Below are 23,032 nucleotides of genomic sequence, written 5' to 3'. Positions count from 1 at the left end.
GAAGCTCATCCCTTTAAATGCACAAGTTTTACTTTAACCGTATCTATTTTTAGACTTTTTAAAATATGCTATACTTTCCCCTGTGTTCTTTAACAGAGAGTAATCAACATAATGCCACTGGTTCTTGATCATTAAGGTCTTAATTATACATATTTTATTGTACCATTTTTATATTCAACTACTTTATGTATTCAACAAAGCCCTCACAGGCTGATATAGCATTCAGGGCTCTTCCCTTTTATACAGGATGGTAGACTAAATGCTTCTGTAGGTTCCTGTTTCTGGGGGTTTGTTATAGTAGTGAGGTATGGGAGAAAGAAATTAACCTTTCATGTCAGACAACAGACCTGGTTTACTATTTACTAATTATGTAATTTGGGGAAAATTTATTTAACGCTTCACAACCTCAATTCTTCATCTAAAAAGTGCAGCTTCCAAGTTGCAGAATGGTTGCAAAGAGGGAATTAAATAATAACTGTACAGAGTCTGGTGCTCTCACCCCTCCACCCACTGCCTTGTGCTGTTCCCAACAGTTCTTGCTCCTGCCAGCTCATTCCTCTTACCATTCCCCATCCCTTGTAGATCTTGACATCAGAAGCTTCCCTGGACCTGTTCATCACTGTATTCATAGTCCCTGATGTCTGCCATCAATACCTGAAAGTGTGGTTTCTGGTAAAACACTTGTACTGTATTTGAATCCTAACCCTCCTGGTTTCTACTTGTGATCTTGGGCAACTTTGTCACCTGTCTCCATCTCAGTTTCCTTGTCTGTGAAATGAGGGGAATCATAATATATACCTCATAGGATTAAATTAGCTATTTATGTAACTATCCCTCACATAGTCAACACACAATAAATGTTAGAGTCTATAATAACTGGAGTTTAAAAAAACAGTACATTGCTTCTAATTTTCTGTGGCTGGGGGAATGAAATATCAAGTGTAATATTAGAAATTTTCTACTAATAAAGTTTGTGAGCTTTAGTATACAACTTTTTAAACATTTTTTTCCTTCTTTTCCTTTTTTTCTTTCTTTTCTCCTCCTCCTCCTCGTCCTTCTTTCTTCTTCTTCTTCTTCTTCTTCTTCTTCTTCTTCTTCTTCTTCTTCTTTTTAGCAGCTCAGAAGCTTTACATTTGGGTTAATAGGTCCTATTTTGATTGCTGGATAAATGATCTCAAGATAATTGAGATTTTCACCATATAGGACTATGATATAACCTATCTTTTTATTTCTCTTTTTCCTGTTGTGTCATTTGATTCCATTTTCTCTCTTCCATTTATAAAGATAGATTTAAAGTTTCTTCTAAGCTAACCAGTTTGTTCTTGTTCTCATGTAGAAATGTTTGCCTTTTCTTCATGTGTGACCAACCGTATTAATAGCCAAGGCCATAACTCAGCATGTCATCAATAAAAATTCACAGCAATTATAGTTCCAAATCTTAACATCTAACTTATTTCGAAATGGAATGTTTACATAATGTATTCCATTTCTTTGTGTTAAGTATCACACTCTTAGCTCAGTCTACTCCTCCAGTTGAATAATCTGTTGGAATTTGGCATTGAAGAGAAAAAGATGAAGGTAGAGAGCTATAGTTGAGGAGTGAATAGTGACAAATTGCTTTGGATAGCAAAATAATCTCTTGAGTGTTATTATATGGTTCTAATTCAATGGCATTTAGAAACTGAACAAACAAAAGCTCAAACTGAACCTGCAATTATGAAATTTACTTTTTTGTTTCATATCAATCCTACTACTTTATATGTATAGGATAGAGTTCTTACTGGATTCCTTTTTATTCTTTTCAATAATTCAAGTCACTTCTGAGTGGCAGAGCTTTCATGAATTCTAGTTTTCTAGAAGATAAGAATTACTTCTATTTCCCTAAGTATCATTATGTCTGGTCAGCCAGAAACTAAAATGTAGGTGTCTGTCATAGTAATGATAAACTTTATATGATCCAAGTTGCTTTCTTTAAAAGTATATAATACTAATGGGCTTTTACAGTACCATTTCCCCCTCTACATCAAGGATTCCCACCCCCCCCCCCCTGCCCCGCCACTTCCTAGAGATGGTCTTTGAAGTTCTTAAAGCCGGAGAGTAACTAGTGAGAGCGGGCAAAATGTCCAATAAGCAAAGTGAGACCCAGGCTAGTGACCCATGATTTAGGGCATGCCATTTATGAGAGCATCATAGGAGAGAAAATTACAGGAGAGTTTTATGGGAATCCTGGTTGGGGTTAAGAAGGAGGTTAGAGTCTCTCACCATAGGGATATAAGTGTTGTGGTCAAGCACTAGAATGTCTCTGTGATTTGACTCCAAGAAGTATCTTCGGCCTGATATCTGACCTAGAAAGAAATTTTAAGGGTGAGTCTGAAGCAAAAATCTAGTGGTATATTTTCTGTTGTCACCTCTCAAGAGAATAGCACTAGGGATAACGGGTGGGAAAATAATTGTTTTGGTATATTTGGAGAATTTGGCCTTTATCCTATGTGTCACCTCTAGTATCTCCGATAATGTTCTTTACATCAGCATTTGCTTAATGTGCAGAGAGTCAAATGTATGGCTATGATTTACAGAGGTCTTTCAGAGAAGAAAATCTTTCTCAATATGTAAATCATCAGGCATTCAGTTTTATTATTCTGACTTGATGTCACTCAGTTAATTAATCAGACTCTTTACAAATTGTTCTCTAAGATTCAAAATAGAATGGGACATTTTCTTTATCCATATTCTGGAGTCACTTGGTCTATTGTTGCTATGGTTTACTGTACACATACCCTCAAGTCCAAGTCAGAACTATTTTCCTTTTCATTAGTGAGGCAGACTTTTCTGTTTCTATTACTTCTCATCTCCCAGGTCTATTGATTCTTCTCATCACCAGACATCCTCCTTAGGTAGTATGTCTGTCACTCCCCATTCACTGAAACATCTTAGAACTATATTTTTTGCATTTATTGTGTACTAAGTCCTTAGTCTTTTCCTTCTTTCAAGTCAGATTTTAAGATAGTTTTTTTAGACACTTTTGTATTTATCTTTCTAGACCTCGTGCCATTTCTGCCTCTCCATATGATATTATTTTCCACCCCTAAGCAAGAGTAAAAATGTTAGCAAACCCAATTTTACCTACATCTTCAATCACAATGAGTTATGGTTACTCTTAAATCTACACATATTTTGAGGAAGGATACCTCCAGCAAACCCAGCTCTCATGGAATATAGTCCCGCTGAGCTTGGTAAAAAGAGGGAGCTCATTCTTCTTTTTAGTTGCCCAATTTCTGGAGATTGAAAAGAGATGAGAACCTGTTTTATGTATAGAGTTGAACTTCCTTATTCATGGAGTGAATTTGCCTACTCACTAAAATTAAAATCAATGCTCATAGTGCTCTTGCAGGTCATTTATGCACATGTAAAGCAGCCAAAAATTTGAGCCACCTGACACCCGCATACCTAGCAGGGGCTGAACCAGGCAGTGCTCTGCCCTCTTGTTTCAATTCTCACACTTTAAACAAGTGTCCTTTTTGTGGTCCATTTAGCACTACGTTTTTCAAATTTTTGTGTGTTTTTTGGTGGGCGGGGGGGAGTTGGTGATTTCATTGTTCAAAATGGCTCACAAACAGTGCTGAGGTGCTGTCCAGTGTTTTTAAGTACAGAAGGGCTGTGACATTGCCCTCAGAGAAAATATGTGTTAGATAAGCTTCATTCAGGCATGAGTTATAGTATTGTTAACTGTGAGTGCAATATTAATGAATCAACAACATATATTAAATAAGGTGTCTTTAAACAGAAGTACACATAAAATAAGGTTATCTATTGCTCAATTGACTAAAATACCGTGACCAGATACCCACAGGAACTTAATCCCATATTTCCTCTAGGAGGCATGGTTCAGTATTCACTAATTTGGTGTTTGCAGCAACTTTAAAGATCATAACGAGAACAAATAATGAAATTCAACTGTGCGTGTGTGTATGTATATTTCTATGTAGCAAAATTATTGAAACCAGCTAATACCTCATTAAATGGCATATTATAGTTTATAATAAGTCCCTGACTTATTATTATTATTATTATTATTATTATTATGCTTCTAGATCTATCAATTTACAGAAGATTCAAGGACAGAGGAATATGTAAAACATGTGGATGCAATGACAGAATCCAGACTAGATATTCTACTGGACAAATTGACCTGGATTCTTCAACAACAACCAACCCCCTATACACACACACACACACACAAACTTAGACCTTAAAAGAGACTTAGCACAGTTTTATGAAAGAATGTTAATAGCAGCGTTATTCTCAATAAGAAAAACCTTCATTAACCAAATGTCCATTAACAGAAGAAAGGATTAACCTATTACAGTAGTGACAGCAATTATAAGAAGCAGACTGAATGAATCTCACAGACATTATACTGAGAAGAAGCTGTTTATAAAACAGGATAAAGTCTAGAACAGACACAAATCTAAGGTTAAAAAAAAAGTCAACATAGAAGTTGCCTGTGAAGGGGTAAGAGGCACAAGGGGACCATCTAGGGAGATGTAAATGACTACATGATGATAGGGATGTGGGTTACATTTGGTATATCCATTTGTCAAAACTGTACAGCTAAGATTTGTATATTTAAATATATGTACATTTTAGCTCAAAAACTTAAAAAAATAATGGAATGGAAATTGGAGACTGGGTGGAGGTATAGATGATACAAGAATGACAAACTGCTGATCACAGTCAAAGCTGGGTGTTGAGTACATATATTATACTGCTTACTTTGAGTATGTTTGAAAATTTCTATAATACAAAGCTTTTTTAAAAAGAGAGACTTAAGGGGTGTCTGGGTGGCTCAGTCAGTTGAGTGTCTGACTTCGGCTCAGGTCATGATCTCATGGTTTGGGGCTTTGGACCCTCTTCAGGCTTTCTCCTGACAGCTCAGAGCCTGGAGCCTGCTTCAGATTCTGTGTCTCCCCCTCTCTCTCTGCCCCTCCCCTTCTTGTGCCCTCTCTCTCTCTCTCTTTGCCCTCTCAAAAATAAATAAACGTTTTTTAAAAGTTTTTTAAAACAAATAAATAAAGGAGAGACTTAAGAGATAATAACAACCAATGGCATTTTTGGATCTCAAGTCTTAAAAACTGGATATTTGAGGTTATTAAAGAAATATTCAGAGGGATACTTTTAGGTGTGATGATTGTGCTATAGTTTTGTTTTTAAAATAAAGATACCCAGTTTTTATTTTAAAAAAACTTAAAAAAAAATTTTTTTTTGACAGAGAGAGAGAGACAGAGAGACAGAGACAGAGTGCAAACGGGGTAGGTGCAGAGAGGGAGAGAGAATCCAAAGCAGGCTCCAGGCTCCGAGCTGTCAGCACAGAGCCTGACATGGGGCTCGAACTCACAGACTGTGAGATCATGACCTGAGCCAAAGTCGGATGCTTAACTGACTGAGCCACCCAACTGCCCCAAAGATACCTGGTTTTTAAGAGAAACGTATGGATATACAGATAAAATTATATGGCACCTGGGATTTGTTTTGAAATAAATCAGTGGGTGTGGTGGAGGTAGAGACAAAACAAGGTTGTCCAGGGGTTGAAAATTCTTGAAGCTGGATGATGGGTACATGGGGTTTGTTAGACTATTCTCTGTTCTGTATATTTTGAAATTTTCTATAATAAAAAGTTTTTAAATAATGCATTAAAAACATACTCCCATAAATTGAAAAACTCCAGGCTGCTAAGTCTAGTCAAATGGATGAAACTGCGCTTTGCTAACGTGCAGTGCTGATTTTATCTGAGAAGAGACAGGCTGGGGGCAGGAGACCAGGCTGGTAACACTGGAAGGGGGCGTGTGGTGACTCAGGTTGGGAGGCTGGGAGTTTTATACAGTGACACAGTGGGGTGGGGTTGTGAAGAAACTGATCTCTGAGAGGTTACTGTGGAGGCAGGACAAGCAGGAGACACAGATGCTTAAGGCAGGTTGTGAAACTGAATAGGGAAATTATTTGAGAAAATATTGAAGCAGTCCCAGTTCAGGAGACCTAGTCATGAGGACTCAATCCTGAAAAAGGCAGAACTAGGAAAATTCTATTGGCAGAGTCCAGGAGTCTTATATTCGGGTCATGAACTTGCCAACTTTAAATATGTTTGTTTACCCTAAACCCCCCTCCACGACCTACCGTGGCTCCCCAGTATTCCCTAACCTTGCAACCAGAGTGTCTATACTACCACTCCAGAGATGGTAATGCTGAACAGTCAGTATATTTCTTTTTTTTTTAACTTAGACACTAGTGAAGTAGTATTTTAGAAAGTCAGATATGTTTTTAAAGGTATTGGTAAAAGATTTTAGAAACCATTCTCAATTAAAAAAACAAATTAAAAAAAGAAACCATTCTCAAAAACAAATGAAAAATAGGCTCCTACAACATGGCAGGCTGAGCTAGTTAGAGACACATTTTCTGATACAAATAAACAGGCGTCCTGGGTAAATACAACAACATAGCTGAGCTTGAGACAAATCAAGAGAAATCCTTACTGCCAGAGTGGGGGAAAATGTGTCAAGGGAAGGGGACTCAAAGTCAGAGACTTAAATATAGGCCTTAAGGGCCTGGGGCCAGGGCTTTAATGCCCATGTAGGGATAGGAGATGTGCACTTACACTTGCAGTGCAGAGGTTAGAACTGGGGCCCCTGCTGACACCAGGACGTTCAAATAGCTGAAAGCCAATGTCCAAGCTTAAGGCAGTCAGGCAGGCAGGAGGAAATTCCTCCTTATTTGTGGAAGGGCCAGCCTTTTTATTCTATTCGGTTTTTCAACTGATTGGATGAGGCCCACTCGCATTAGGGGACAAGATCTGCTTTACTCAGTCTAGTGATTCAAATGTTAGTATCATCCAAAAACATCCTCACAGACACACCCAGAAAAATGTTTAACCAAATATCTGGCCCAGTCAAGTTGACACATAAAATTACCAGTCACGAGTACTTATCTCACAGTTGTGTCAAAGATTAGATGAGATAACATATAGCAGGATGCTTGGTACAACCAAGATCTTAATAATGCGGTAAATGTTAACTATTGTTATCATTATTACTCTACTCACTCCCCCTGGGGGATCTTATCCACTCTCAGCTTCAGTGATGGGATGGATGGATCCTCAATATTTAACTCATGCCTACTGGATATCATCACATTCACTTCAAGCTCAGTTGTCCAAAATGAAATCCATTGTTCTCCACAGAGTTGCTTCTTCTCTTGTGTTCACTGTATTAATGAATAACCCCAAAGTATAATGTCCAGTTACATACCCAGAAACCTCAAAATTATCTTCCTCTCCTCTTTCTCTCATGTCCCACATCCGATCAGCAGTTAAGTCCTGTTCATTCGACCTCCTGAATGTCTTTGGCCTCTGCTCTCTTTTTCCGTTTCCCACAGCTACTTAGTTTGTCCATCATCTCTCACCTGAATTATTACATATTCTTTTAACTGGTCACCCTGCTCAAACACAAATGTGATTTCTATCACTCCTCTGTTAAAATTCTTTCAGCAGTTTCTCATTCCCAAACTCCTTGGCATGGCATTCAAGGACTTCTGTGATCTGATCCCAGAAAATTTACCCAACCTCATGATTCAGGGCGCCCACATCACATTCTATGATCTGGCCTGAATTCCTTGTAGTTCTCCAAGTGGGCTTGGAGAGCCCATGTTATTTCACGTTCCAGTCTTTTCTTATAGTGCGAGCTCTACTAAAATCTCTTTGGTCACCTGGTGAGTACCTACTCATTTTTCAGGACTCAGCTCAACCACTATCTCCTCTTTGAGGTGTTTTCTGATTGTATTCTCGTGTAAAATTGATTATTCTCTTGTCTATATACCCACTGTTCCCTAAACATACTTCTAGAAAAGTGATTATAAAATTTTGTTGTACTTATCTATTCACTTGCCTATAAGCTTTTTGAGGGTTGCAAACATGACTAATCTTTACATACATAGCTTGCCACTATATGAATATTCAGAGAAAGAATTAATGCATGAAATTTGAGGTATAAAAATACAATTATTCCACAAGCAGATAAATCAATAGGGATGGAAACACAATCTGAATCTTCTCTCCATGAGTTTTCCACTTCTCACATTATTTAGTAATTTTTTTAAGTTCCAAAATAACTGCTTGCATACATGTTGGTTAGCCTAATACTGAGAGTATACAGACTGCATTCTTCGGTATGTAAGCATACTGCTTTAAAACATTAAAATTTTAACTAGCTTGTCTTTGACATTTTCCAAATATATCTAAAATGTCAGAGCCAGCATTTGGGGCCTACAAATCTTTTGAGTGAAAGCCCAGGCCTTCGAATTGTGTGCCATTCACAGGTTTAAAATAGGAACATGTTCCATGTTGACTGTGAGCTATTTGGGGACTTTGAGGACATTAAAAAGAGAATAATTTTATTTTAGGGAGGGTTATTGAAAGATAGCAGTTCTAAGAGATAAACTACATAATATATGAATATTGAATGCAAACTCCTCTGCCCGCCCCCCCCCCCCCCCCAACATTATTACTTTCAAATCCGAGAGTTTCAACAAGACTTGAGTTTGCAGTTTGGGTCTTCCTGATTCCAAAGGGAAGTCTGCCTGCATTTTTAGTAAAAAAACAAATTTCAACACACATGGACTAATAGGATATAATTACTTGTCAGTACAAAATGTGAGAAATTGGGGAAAATATGAAAAGATATGTTCAATTGCTACAGATGAAACATTTGCAATAAAAGGAGAAAAATAAGCTTGCAACGGTTTCTTCAAGTCATAAGAAAAGATTGGTGTATCCAATTCCCTCTGCATCATTTACTAGCAAATTAGATAAATTGCATGATATTTTGGAGAAAGGTATCAATGTTGTGATTTTTTCCTTATATTCATATTCTAAGTGCCATTTTTATGTGTGTTTGGAAGGAGAGTAGAAACATAGTTTTAGCTGATTCTTACATAGTCAGATGGGGATAAAAACGTTGGAATTTACTCAGCAAATTCCTAAGATCAATTTTTTTTTTAGCATTGAAGGGATCTAACAAAACTTAAGTTACTAGTCCCCCAGCACTCACTTTCTTACTGGAATGACTAGGTATTTGAATATACCAAATTTGAAAGTGCAGGTAAGCAACAAAAGGAGAGTTGCTTTGGTCAAAGAAATGTAGGTATTAGATATGTAGACTGAGGAGATGGTAATTGAAGGTGTACTTGTTTTCTGTGACCAAAGTTTCACGAATTCAAAGGACTGCAGATTTTGAAGCACTATAAAAAAATATATGGTGAACACAATTTCAAAAAGAGATTCATGGATTTTCATGTATAAATGAATGCCACTTTGATTTGTACAAACCCCACAGTATGCCTAAATTGTGGTATCTTAACCTTATTATGGTGGGTGTTTCAAAGTAATATATATTGACTGAGACTTTACTATATTCCAAGGACTTTACATGTATTTTCTCCTTCAAGAAAAACTGATTGAACTAACAGCAAGTGATGATCATACAAAAGATAAACTCTTCCTGGAATTTTAGTGACAAGTACATAAAATCCAGAATTATGTTGATGTTGCTGGCAATAAAACCAAATTTTGAGCAGTATGTGGGTCTGCCTGATTCTGGGGAATATACTTTATTTCATGAAACTACTATAAGCATGTACATGACATAGAATACAAAATAACAACGCCTATAGGGTACCTGGGTTGCTCAGTCATCCAATTCTTGATTTCAGCCCAGGTCATGATCTCATGGTTTCATCAGTTCAAGCCCCTCATTGGGCTCTGCACACTGACTGTACCCAGCCTGCTTGGGATTCTGCCTCTCTCCTTTCTTTGCTCCTCCCCTGCTCAGCCTCTCTGTCTCTCTAAATAAACTTTAAAAACACCTATAAATAAGATAGAAGTTTATTTCTCTCTCACTTAAAAGAGGTCACGAAAGGGGCACCTCTCAATCGGTTCCGACTCTTGACTTCAGCTCAAGTCATGATCTCACCAGTTCGTGAGATTGAGCCCCGTGTCAGGCTCTGTGCTGAAAGCAGGTAGCCTGCTTAGGATTCTCTCTCTCTCTCTCTCTCTCTCTCTCTCTCTCTGTCCCTCCTCCACACTCTCTCTCTCTCACAAAATAAATAAACTTAAAAAAAAAAAAAAAACGAGGTCAAGAGATAGTCCAGTGTGTCAACTCCATGGTCATTAAGGACACAGATTTCATCTTTCTGTTTCTCCATTCAAGCATACTTTTTTAGGATTTCATTTATCTCCATTGTTGACTTATTAGCTATACATGTTTGTTTTCTTTCTGATGGGTGCTCTAAGATTTAAAATGTACATTTTTTAATTACAATGTACCTTCAAATAATAGTACATTTCACATATAATGTAAATTCTAACAATATAATTCTATTTTCCCCTTCCATCCTTTGAACTACTATTTTTTTTTAATTTTTTTTTAATGTTTATTTATTTTTGAGACAGAGAGAGACAGAGCATGAACGGGGGAGGGGCAGAGAGAGAGGGAGACACAGAATCGGAAACAGGCTCCAGGCTCTGAGCCATCAGCCCAGAGCCTGACGCGGGGCTCAAACTCACGGACCGCAAGATCGTGACCCGAGCCGAAGTCGGATGCTTAACCGACTGAGCCACGCAGGCACCCCTCCTTTGAGCTACTATTGTCAAGCATTTTACTTCTACATATGCTATGAACCCTATAAAACACTGTTATATATTTTAAGTAGTCAATTATCATTTTTAAAAATTTCTTAAAGGGGGGTAAAGCCTTTTAGGTTTACTCGTATAGTTACCATTTCCAGAACTCTTCATTCTTTAGTATAAAATCCAAGCTTCCATATGTGTTTTTTTTTGTTTGTTTGTTTGTTTGTTTTAATGCTGAAGAAGTTGCTTTAGCATTTTTTGTAGTGCAGTTCTGCTGGCAACATTCTCTCAGGTTTTGTGTTCTTTAGCTTTCATTGAAAAACATTTTTTTTTAATGTTTATTTACTTTTGAGAGAGAGAAAGCAGGGAAGGGGGAGAGAGAGAGGGAGACACAGAATCTGAAGCAGGTTCCAGGCTCTGAGCTGTCAGCACAGAGCCCAACGTGGGGCTCGAACCAATGGACCACAAGATCATGACCTGAGCTGAAGTCGGATGCTTACCCTACTGAGCCACCCAGGCGCCCCTTAGCTTTCATTTTTGAAAGATATTTTCTCTAAATATAGGATTCTATATGACAGATTTTTTTTCTTTCAGCACTTTTTAAAATGCCTTTCATTGTCTTCTGACTTGCATAGTCTCTGATTAGAAGTTTATTAATTTTTGTCTTTGTTTCTCTATATATAATGTACCTTTTTTCCCACTGGCTGCTTTTAATATTTTCTTCTTATCACTAGTCTTCAACGATGTAATGATGATGTCTTTTGCAGTGGTTTTGTGAGTGTGTATAAATGTGTGTGTTTACCCTGCTTAGGGCTCATTGAACTTTTTGAGTCTCTGGGTTTGTAGTTTTTATCAAATTTTTAGCTATATTACTTCAAATAATTTTTCTGTCACCCCTTCTCACCCTTCTCTCATCTGGAACTCTAGTTACACAAAAATTAGAATTGTTGGTATTATCCTGCAGATCACTGAGAATCTTTTTTTCTTGTTTTTGTTCTTGTTTTTTTCTTGGTTTGCTTTTTACCTTGGCTGGATTCTACTGCTATGTCTTCAGGTTTACTAATCCTTTCATCTGAGTGTCTAATCCGTTTGAGTGTTAATCCCATCCAGTGAAATTTTTATGCCCATAGAAATCCCATTTTTTTAATATCTTTAATTTCTCTCTTTCAGCATATGGAGCATATTTATAATAACTTTTAATGTTGTTGATGGCTAATTCTACCAACTGTGTAATATCTGGCTTTGTTTGTGTTGATTGACTTTTATCCTGGTTACAGATTACATTTTTTTTTACTTCTTTGTATGTCCTAGTTCTCTTGTTAACTCCCAGGCATTTTCAAGATCTTCCTATTTACTCCTTAAGTGTTGATGCTCCCCAGGGTGCTATTACTGATTCCTCCTTTTCTGCTGTATATACTCCCTGTGGGCAATTTCATCTATTCTCATAATTTCAACTACCATCTATATGATGGTATATTCCAGTTATATCTCCTACTGTCCAGATCTCTCTTTAGAGCACTAGAGTCATACATATATAACTGTCTACTCCACTTCTCCACAGAGATGTCCAGAGTTGTCTCAAACTCAACATATCCAGAGTGAATTAATCAAATTCCCCCTCAAAAGCTGTTCAATCTCCTGCATTCCCTAACTCAGTGAATGGCATCACTAGCTCAGAAATCTGAGTCATCTTTCTCCTTCCTTGTCATACATATTGTTGTGCTCTCCCCCTCCCCGTCAGCCTCTGTTCTACTTTTTCTGGGCAATCACTTTAGTTTTCTTTGGGAGAGCCATACCTCCTCATCACAACTTTGGGGGAAACTGACTCCTTTGGATCTAGGGGCAGAGCATTTGTCTTTATCCTAAGATGATTAGCCTTATGCCATCCCCTGGCCATACATAGAGACATGAACCAATTCTTGAGGCTTTTGAGAAAGGTGTAAGATGTTTTCTCTCCTTTCTAAAAGAGTTTTCAAAAATTACTCCTTTTTCTTCTTTCATATACCTGGATGGTGAAACTTAAAACCACAGGAATTTCTGGTCACTATCTTATATGGTCAAAATAAAGCTAATACTGGGGCACCTGCATGGCTCTGTCAGTCAAGTGCCCGACTTCATCTCAGGTCATGATCTCAACAGTTTGTGAGTTTGAGCCCCGCATCGGGCGCTGTGCTGACAGCTCAGAGCCTGGAGGCTGCTTTGGATTCTGTGTCTCCCTCTCTCTCTGCCCCTTCCCCACTCCTGCTTTGATAAAAAATATAAATAAAGCTAATATTAAGGATGGAAAAGCAACAAAACAAGAGAGAAACATGTCCTTAATGGCATCATTTAACTGCTGAATCATTCAGCTCCATAGCCCACCTTTTCACTGGGCTTTCTATCTAGACAGGTAATATTGGTTTATTGGTTAACCCAGTTAGAGTGAGTTTTTGCTGCTTGCAACCAAAAGCATCATAATTGATAACTCTCCTTCACCCTTCACCCCCAAACACAGACAATTGCTCACTAGGTTCTATTAATTCTATCTGTCTCTTGAGACTGAAAATGTCTTAGTTCAGGCTCTCATCTTTTTTTAAATGCATAAAATTCATTTCTAAAATACATATCTTAATCAACATTTCATCTGCTTACAGTCCTGGCATGAGTTTCCATTGCTTCCAGAAAAGAGTTCACATTCCTTAGCATATTGTATAAGATTCTTCATGATCTAAGCTGTCGTCTCCCTTACCTTTTCTGTGTCTCGTCTCACCACTCCCTCAACCCTATTCTACCAGCAATGCCGAACTCTTTGCTGAACCAAAACACTGTTTGGTCTCGTGCCTCTAGTGCTTTGCTCTTGTTGCCCTCCACCTCCACTCCTAAATGCTCCCACCCATTTCTCTCTTCCCCTTCCTCTACCAAAACACACAAACATACTAACTGGTAGTCATCTTCAAGTTCAAATGTTCTTGGAAGCATCTCCCGACCTTGCTTCAGTCTGGGGCAGCTGTGTATCAAAGCACCTGATGTGCTTTCCTGTTATGGTATTTGTCACAATGAGTCAATTTATTTATCTGTCTCCTCTCTGCACAGCAAGCACTTTGAAAACAAGGAATGTTTCCTTCATATTCTTGTATCTCCATTTCTGAGAATAAAGTGCCTGGGATGGAGTGTACTCAGTAAATGTTTTTTTTGTTGTTGTTTTTAAATTTTTTTTTAACGTTTATTTATCATTGAGAGACAGAGAGGCACAAAGCATGAGCAGGGGAGGGGCCAAAAGATGGAGAGACACAGAATCCAAAGCAGGCTCCAGGCTCTGAGCTGTCAGCACAGAGCCCCACACGGCGCTCGAACCCACAAACCGTGAGATCATGACCTGAGCCGAAGTCGGACGCTTAACAGACTGAGCCACCAGGCGCCCCAACTCAGTAAATGTTTTTTAAATGAGTACTTATGTGGTCTACAAACACAAGGATTTCTGATCTTGAGATTCCATTTGAAAACCTCAAATTTTCTTCCTCTACATGTGTTTCTGATTTATAAACATTAATCTTTCTCTTCCAGGGTATGGGTTCCTAGACAGGCAGAGAAGGAAACCAAGAGTTTGGGACAGGTTGCCTGTAGTTCTTCTGAGATCCAGTAACTGTGTACTGCCTTTCATCACCCTCCTCCACCACCTATTCACACCTGGGTGCCCTGTATGGGTGTAGACTTAGCTGACCAGCCCAACAACTTACTCAGACCCTGGTTCAGACTTCTGTTACTGCCAAATGAAAGTTTGCCAATATATGTAAAAAGTAAACCATTTTCAACTTCCCATATCTTTTGAATTTATGAGTATTTCTTAAAAGTCATAGGCCTCAAAATAATCCAATCTGGATTATTTTACACCAAGCAAGTGAAATATGCTAACCTTAATCCTGAACTTTTACCTTTGCTGGCCTTAAAGTTTGATGTGACTAATTAGGTGAAAACATTATGGGATTGACAGTGGATGTTCTTAACAGTTGTCACTTAATTGTTCAGTTACTGGAAGCAACTACATCTCTACAAGTCTTAGGTAAAAAACAAACTTGAATTTAAGACACAGAGGACTCGTTTGAGGGAAGGGAGGGAAATGGGTATTTGTGACAGAAAATCAGGCAGGAGGGAAGACCGAAATATCGACAGGAAGTCAGACTTCAGTAGGCACTTGTGAGTGGTGAGGTTAGGAGTTGGGGGTGGAGCGAAGTAGGAAGGACTAGCTGAGGGCGGGGTCCCTAACAGCACCTTAAGACAAGAAGGCCCTTGTTCAGCCAGCAGCAGCAAAGAACACGTTCTCTTCCTCAGTGTGTCGGTGACCATAGTAACAGCAGGGGGCTGAGCCTCTCTCCCCGAGCATGCGCAGTGCAGTGAGAGCCGGGACGCTTCCTCAACCACGATGTATCCCTTTTTTCTTCAGTCGGAGAACTACAACTCCCAAGAGACCACTCGGCGCCGCGTCACCGCCTCCCGCTGTGGCCCTGCCTTGTCTCCTCCCTCCCGCCCCGCCCTCCTGCTAGTCCCCTCCCCTCCCTCCGAGTGTGTGTCAGTGACCCAGAGCGGTGTGAGGCGGAGGGACCGTCGGGGGGCGCCGCCGCGGCCGCCGCCTCCACCAGCAGCACCAGCGGCGCCGCGCGTTCGGTTTTGCCTCGAGCCCTTCGGAAGCGCACCACAAAGCGGGCTCCGTGCCTCTCCCTCCGCCCGCGGCTCCTCAGCGCTCGGCTCCGCGGCCAACTTCCCTCGCGGGGCTTGGCCGGCTCGTGTAGAAGGCGGCGGCAGAACGCTGGGCTGTCTGCTCGCGCTCCTCGCGTACGCACACCTCTCACCCCCTCGCTCCGGGTCTCGGGGCCGTGCTGGATTGCGGCCGCCAGCAATTGTCCGGTGAGTGCGGCCGCGGCGGGCCACGGAAGGGATGGTGGCGAGGCCAACGAGGGGTGCGGGCAAGGCGGGCGCGCAACTTCCTCGGCGGTTGCCGGGGGCGGCCGGCAGGCTCTCCCCGCCCGCCTGCGCGCCCCCGCGCTCGAGGCGGCCGGGAACGGAGTTTGCGGCTCCCGCATCCCGCGCCCTCGCAGGAGGAAGCGCCTTTGTCAGGAGCCGGCCCAGCGCGCCCTCCCCCTCCACCTCGGAGCCCCGCGCGCGGCGGCCAAGTCCGAGCCCAGCGCCCCGCGCGGGGCCGCCTGCTGCGGGAGGGGAGCTCCGCGGGGGCGGGAAGGAAGAGGGAAATGAAAGAGAAACAAAGGGGGCGGTGGGCTTTTCTTTTGTTTGTGCGAATCTGCTAACTTCTTTCTCCTTCCTTACATAACACAGACTTCCAAGTTAGTCATTCTTTTTATTGTTGTGATTATTGTCATCTCCTCTGCGTGTCTCTCGCATTTCCTTTCATCTCTGGATCTCAGAGCGTTTAAAAACACTAATTAATTACACCTTCGTGGTCCCCACGAAACAAGTTAATACGCCCGTATTCCTGAGTGGGTAAACTGAGGTCCGGAAGAGCTCTCTAATTGATGGATACTCTTCATCTTCCACCGCGCCTGGTGTCTGAGGACCTGAAAGCATTTATGAGTAAGAACTCGTTCTCCGATGCCCCGTGGAAAAGTTATAGATGCTCATTTTAGTTAAAGGTTAACTGAAGTCTAAAAGAAGTCTGGGTAATTGTTAGGTAGTTCAAACAATAATTCTTGCATAGTGTTTGAATCTTAAAACCTCAAAGGACTCTTGAAAAATGCTTTGAGTGTGGAAAATACTGTAAATCATAAACCCACCCCACCATCTACTTTTATTTTTGTACATGCAGGTCTTTTATGAGGCAAGAGTGCAGTGACGGGGGAGCAGGAGGACAGAGGGTTTTTCTTTCTTTTTTTTTTTTTTTAATGTGAATTTGACATTTTAATCACTACACACGAGGAGATGTATCTTGGTTTTAACAGCATCAACAGCCTTCCCATCGTTTAATCATCAAACAGTATGTTAACAAATAATTGAGTGAGCATTTTACCCATAAGGTACTCGATGTGCAAAGAACTGAAGCTTTAAGTGTATGAAAAGGTCATCTGTTTGTTTTGGTTCAAAGCTGTGTACTTTTCCTTCTCTGCAAAAATGTTATTTTGTTTTCATAGCAGCTGATCTTTTGTTTCAGAACTGGCTTTGTCTTTTTCTACTTTGAATATGTATTATAACTGAGGAGAGATGTAAGGTGTTTGTTTTTTAATTTGAATTGTAGTGTGAATTTAAATTTTTGAATTGTGGAGAAGGTTTAGTTTCTTCAGTTCTTCTGCTTGAGCTTATGATGTTTTCTTTAAAACAGGAAATGTTTTCTCAAAGTGATCAAATTTACATCGCAAAACATTGTCTTTATTGTACAAATAGATCATATGAATTCCTTTTGTTTTTTTTATTCACACCAACAGCCTCTTCTGGAAGAGAATGCTTAATTCTGAGGACAAGTTTATTTTTGGTAGTTGAACCAAACTGGATGGTACCAAAAATTTAAGTGAAGCATCATTTCTACCATTTATTTCTTGAGATGAATAATGATCAGAACTGTAGTGAATACTTTTACCTATTACTGTTGAATTTAATTTTTTGTGATACAGTTGCCCCCAGATTTTAGATCCTGGTGGTTCCATCAGAAAAAGAAAGTGAGACGTTTGTTTTTTTTTATTTTTCTCCCAAATCCTCTAACCTGTCCCCATCCTGTGGGATGTTTAAAGAGATCTTCAGTTTAAAGCAAACAATTGGAAGTAGAACAGTTAAATGTACGGAAAGTTGCATGTAGTGGAGTGGTTTTAATGCCTCATCTAATAAATTGACACTTTGTAAAGAGAAAACGTTCACTCGGGTTTTCATTAATGTTTTAGAGGTGCTGTAATGCAATAATAGTAGTACTTATTGACTTGAAAAAAAGCTAGAAATTGTGCCTTAGTGACAGATTTGGGGGGAAGGGGAAGAATCTGTGCTCTCTTTAAAATTGTCATTTCAGTGACCTTGCAGTTGGTTACGATGAACTTTTCTCTGTAGCTTTTACAAACCAAATTTACCAGAGGCGTTTGTACTTTAAAGGAAGCTACTAACAGGACCTCTTGGCTCAGTCAGTGGAGTCCAAAGGCAGAAGTTAGTGTCGACTGGCCAAGGCTGGCACTGCAGGTTTCCTGATATCTTTGGGACCCCTTAAAGAAATGGCAGAAAGGTACAGGGTAGGGAACTGAGTCTGGTACTGCCAGATGCTAAACAGGCACGTTTCAAGGGGAAGCCTCCGTACATTGCTCTTTGACGTCGTTTCAGCTTCTTTTCAGGTTGTCGTAATGTCACTTGTATGTTCAGAGTCTTGTCATTTAGAATGTGCCACATTAATACTGTCCGGTGGGTCAGATGATAAGGACTTTCTATGCCAATTCTGCTTTGTGAACAACTGGTTGCACACAGAAACTTCTGGAGCTAATAAAGATTTTAAGCCCAAACTTAGAATTGAAAACTATCTTTTTTTTTTTCTTTTCAATGTCTATTTATTTATTTTTGAGAGAGAGAGAGAGAGAGAGCACATGCAGGGGAGAGGCAGAGAAAGAATCCCAAGCAGGCTCTGCGCCCCAGCACAGAGCCCAAAGCTGGGCTCAAACCCATGAACCAAGAGATCGTGACCTGAGCCAAAATCAGGAGTCAGATGGTTAACTTACTGAGCCACCCAGGTGCCCTGAAAACTATCTTTCTAACATTCTCACACACATACATCTTGCCATTGCACATCAGTATAAAGCTATCCTAGTATTTATGAAATCAGAAAGGCTTGTATGGATTATTTTATTACATATATTTTAGCTATGCAGTGTATATTAAAATTTCAAAACATCAGGTATATGATGGCATTAAGATGGTTGGTTCCAGGACTTTCTTTGGAAAAAATCATGTTATTCCAAAAGTTACATTTATGTCTTTTCATTGAAGAGAATAAAACAAATTTAAAAGCCAGTTGAAAGAAGAAAGAAGAAAATCAACAGAAAGAAACCTGATGAAGATGTTTTTAAAAAGTACAATATGAAAGATTCCTGGCATTATATAAGGGACAAAATTCTAGCTAAAGTCTATAAACAGTGAATTCCACTTAGCAGTTTCTGTTTATAGATTTCTAGCCATCTTTTCCAGATTTCCTCTAAATATGTTACACAAGGAAAGTAAATAGAAATCATTCTTTCAAGGGATTTGGGTTGTTGGAGATTTTTTTTTACACATGTGGTAGTGGGGGAGGAGGCGGTCATTGTTTTTCTTTAAGTTTAGCCTCTGCCAGAGAAGATTTTCCCCACACTAATGTATGGAAATCTCAGAACAAGAACTATTGGTCACTGAAAGAACTAGATATAATTTCAAGTTATGCCACTAGCTTTTTCTTACATTATCTTGAAAGACCACTTCTTTTTCTTTCCAGAGGTTGAAAATAATTGTTTAACATGTTACCCTTAGTAGGTCCTACATAATTTTTGTTGTTATTGCTGCATTACTTTGCAAGTAATAAAGAGAAAGTACAAGATTTCTTGAGTGAGGGGTGCCTGAGTGGCTCAGTCGGTTAAGCATCCGACTTCAGCTCGTGATCTCATAGTTCCTGAGTTTGAACCCCCATGTTGGGTTCTGTGCTGACAGCTTGGAGCCTGGAACCCGCTTTGGATTCTGTGTCTCCCTCTCTCTACCCCTCTCTACAAAGCTCACGCTTTGTCTCTGTCTCTGCAAAATAAATAAACATTGAAAAAAAAAAGATTTCTTGAGTGAACATCGGGGAATTTCTGACTTTTTTTCTTTTTAAATAGAAATAAGTAATCAAAACATGAACATATGATTGGAGCCTTTCAATTACCATAGCTTCCTTCAGAAATAAAGTTGAGGAAAAGAGATTTGTTAGGTAATTTGGGAAAGAGATTTGTTAGGTAATTTAAGAGAAATGAATTGTAAATAAGTCTAAGAAGATGTGATTATTTTTTCAGAACGTATACATAATGTTTTAGAATTCTTTTTGCCACAATAAACTGTTTCAGAGAAGTAGAATTTTACATAGTACTACTTGCATTACCTCTGTAAAACTTTTATACACCTCAAAATACCGTTTACAGAAAAATAGAATATGTTGTTGTTGCCTGTAAATGAGAAAATTCTGACATTTGTTATTCCCCAGTTAATCTTGACCATTCCTGTAGTTTTAAAAAAAAGTTCCAAATTCAATACACATGTAATCTACTTCCTTTTCAAAGAATTTATTACTGATTTTTCTTCTATAATGAACCTCTTGGGATGTTGCTAATTCTAAAAATATGTATTACCCCTAGTTTCCCACCATCTTCTGCAGTTTCTTTTTGTATCATTTTTTGGCTACAATATGCTTTCTCCCCTAAATTGTCTAAAATAAGCTAAGAAATGTTTACACATATTTGACAAGAAATACAGTCATTTATTATGCTAAACTTCAGCTAAATTTCAACATACAGGGGCCATTGAATCTGTTTTGGATATGGAAGTACACTTATTTTGAAAGGAGGGAGGTAAAGCAGGGACAGCAAATAGATTTCACCTTGGGTACCAAATCTGATTGCTTGGTGGTGGCTCCCTGGACTATATTTAGAAAACTGGAGTCCTAGTTCAGACTCAACAGGAAAGAGTGCTGTGATTAGCAGTTTCTGCTATTGGGTGGGCAGTGGACTTTTGGCATGAACACCAAATATTCATTCAGTAAGTATTTATTGGTTGTCTTTTATGGGTCAGGCACTGGTCTAGATGCTGATACCATTCACGCAAATTAAAATTAAAAGCTCTGAGACCCAGCCAATAAAATAAATAAAAAATTTCATGTTTTAAGGATAAATGAACTCATTTCCTCAAGAAATAAATAAGAAATAAAAAGGGAGAGGAAGCTCTAAGATTAAAAGAGACTTCAGAGACATATCCACTAAATGCAGTATATGGACCTTAGTTAGATCCTGCTTTGAGCAAGCGAACTGTAAAAAGGCATTTATGAAAAATAGGGGAAGTTTGGACATTGAATATTTGATTAAAAGGAATTGTTAATTTTTGTAGGTGTGATAATGTATTCTGGGTTTTAAACAAGCGGCCTTAACTTTTAGAGATCTAGTGTATTTATTAATTAAAATATCATGTCTGGATTTTTGCTCCAAAATAATTTGGAGGGGAGAGGAGCATTGATGAAACAAGATTGGCCATGTATTGAGAGTTGTTGAAGGTAGATGATGGATACCTGAGATTTCTCATATTCTCTCTACTTTTGTGTATGTTTGAAAATTTCTGTAATGAACAGTGTTACACACACACACACACACACACACACACACACACACACGAGAAGATAAAGGAGAGAAGGGGAAAAGGGACCAGGTGGGATGTGAGTATGGGATGGGAGGAGCATGGCAGAACACACCTCATTGAGAAAGACCTGAGGTAAGTGAAGGGGAGTAAGCCTTGCAGATAATCCTGGAGCAGGGCGGAGGCACAGAGAAGGGCATGTACCTTGGCCCTGAGGTAGAGAGTCTTGACTGTGCAAGAAACTACAGGATGACCAGTGTGGCTGGGTTAGAAAGAGAGAGTAGCCGGAGATAGGGTCAGAAAGGTAAAGGGAGGGGCCAGGAGACCAGATTGTGTGGGGCCTGGTTAATTATCTATCCTTGCTTTAAAGTAAGGACATTTATTTTATACTTACCTAAAATATGTCTACTTTAGTCACCCTGGGAGCTATCTGTACACTTACTTCAATGATACTAGCATTACTCAAAATATTTTTGGAACTACTTTTTTTTTTTTATTTTGGTAATTGCCTTTTAAGCCAATTTAAGAGCCACACATGAAAATAGCTCAGTACTATATATTTGCCCCATGTTTTTAGGGGAAAAGGAGGTCTAAAGACATGATATTTCATTTATCAGATATGACTCAGAGAGGACAGAAAGAAAGAAAGACAGACAGAAAGAAAGAAAATAAGAAATAACTTCAGGCTATTTCTAAAATTCAGATCCTCTTTAAGAAGGCAATTATGGTTTCTTAAAAATCAGGTCTACCCATAGACTGAAAAGGAGTTTCAATAATGTTGTGGACAATTGTAGCATCATTTGGAATAAGGATCTAACCTCTGAGAGTAACTGATATGGAAGAGACTATTACACTCATTTAGATATTTGTGTTTTGTCTGGTGCATTGAAACATACGTATACATACACACAAGACTATACATACTTCTTAATAATTAACTACTCAAAACAGTCACTGCAGATAAGTTTCTGTGTCAGGCATTTAAGACTGAAGAGATGGCATTTATAATGTAATGAAGTTGTATAACTTTCTTGTTGCTATGGCATACACTAGGAGAATTGAAAGACCAGCGCACATTTAGTGTTAGAGACTAATCTGGCTCTCAAGTCTTACATTCATGCTTCATTTCTCAGATTAATAGTTGCTTCCAGAACATAATGATTTCCCATAAAGAACTGTATTTAAATCTTTATTGTTACAGAAAAATTGAACCCATCCTTCAAACGTTTGAAAGACTCCCTCAAAAAAACCCTGCATAAATATGGACTTTAAAAATCTTCTACTGATAGGACAGTATACATGTAGGGATTTCTAGTTTTGAATGATTTGACACTAAATGATTTAAAATGATAAATGATTTTCATTTTTTGTAGGAATAAGTTTTCCAAACTGAGAAACTAAACTTATTTCAATGATTTTTACTTTATGGATAACATTGAATAATAAAGAAAACCATTTTTTTTTTAGTTAACTATGCATAATAGGAGGGTACAATATTTTCTTCTGTATCTTTAACCAATAATATATAGGATTTAATGGGATTAAGTAGAATTTGAGAATTTTTTAATATATAATAAATTCCAGGGGTGACTGGCTGGCTTAGTCAGTAGAGCGTGCAGCTCTCGATCTCAAGGCTGTGAGTTTGAGCCCCACATTGGTGTAGAGATTACTTGAAAAAAAAATGTTTTCATAAAATAAAATAAATTGCATAAAGTGACCACTAAGAATATAAGTACGTAACAGTATAAGGAATACTTTAACAAAACTCCCTGTTTTGAACATTTTTCAGAAAATTCTTTAATTTCTTTTTTTTTTTTTAATTTTTTTTTAACATTTATTTATTTTTGAGACAGAGCATGAACGGGGGAGGGTCAGAGAGAGGGAGACACAGAATCTGAAACAGGCTCCAAGCTCTGAGATGTCAGCACAGAGCCCGACGCGGGGCTCGAACTCACAGACTGCAAAATCATGACCTGAGCCGAAGTCGGCCGCTTAACCGACTGAGCCACCCAGGCACCCCAGAAAATTCTTTAATTTCTTTAACTCACTCACTGGTCCTCTTGGTGT

At 38.9% G+C, this 23,032-nt stretch overlaps 1 protein-coding gene and 1 long non-coding RNA gene across 2 annotated transcripts in view; one reads left to right on the top strand and one right to left on the bottom strand.

Annotated features, from left to right (window-relative positions):
* Nucleotides 1-479: 479 nt before the first annotated feature.
* On the bottom strand, nt 480-15,173 carry LOC128773528 (uncharacterized). The gene is made up of 3 exons (XR_008417868.1): nt 14,921-15,173; nt 2,263-2,345; nt 480-654 (listed from the first exon to the last, which is right to left on the bottom strand). It is a non-coding gene; the product is annotated as an uncharacterized LOC128773528 (long non-coding RNA).
* Nucleotides 15,174-15,438: 265 nt separating this feature from the next.
* PELI1 (pellino E3 ubiquitin protein ligase 1) overlaps nt 15,439-23,032 on the top strand; it is a 57,239-nt gene continuing 49,645 nt past the window's right edge. Inside the window, exon 1 of the mRNA XM_019436205.2 lies at nt 15,439-15,553. The gene's annotated coding sequence lies outside the window, so the exon portion shown is untranslated. The remainder of the gene's footprint in view (nt 15,554-23,032) is intronic.

The sequence above is a fragment of the Panthera pardus genome, unplaced genomic scaffold (assembly GCF_024362965.1).
Source record: "Panthera pardus isolate Hobbes unplaced genomic scaffold, ASM2436296v1 HiC_scaffold_25, whole genome shotgun sequence".
NCBI classification, from domain to species: domain Eukaryota; kingdom Metazoa; phylum Chordata; class Mammalia; order Carnivora; family Felidae; genus Panthera; species Panthera pardus.
Note: the sequence above shows the minus strand (reverse complement) of the source record. Positions and strands in the feature narration are given on the sequence as shown.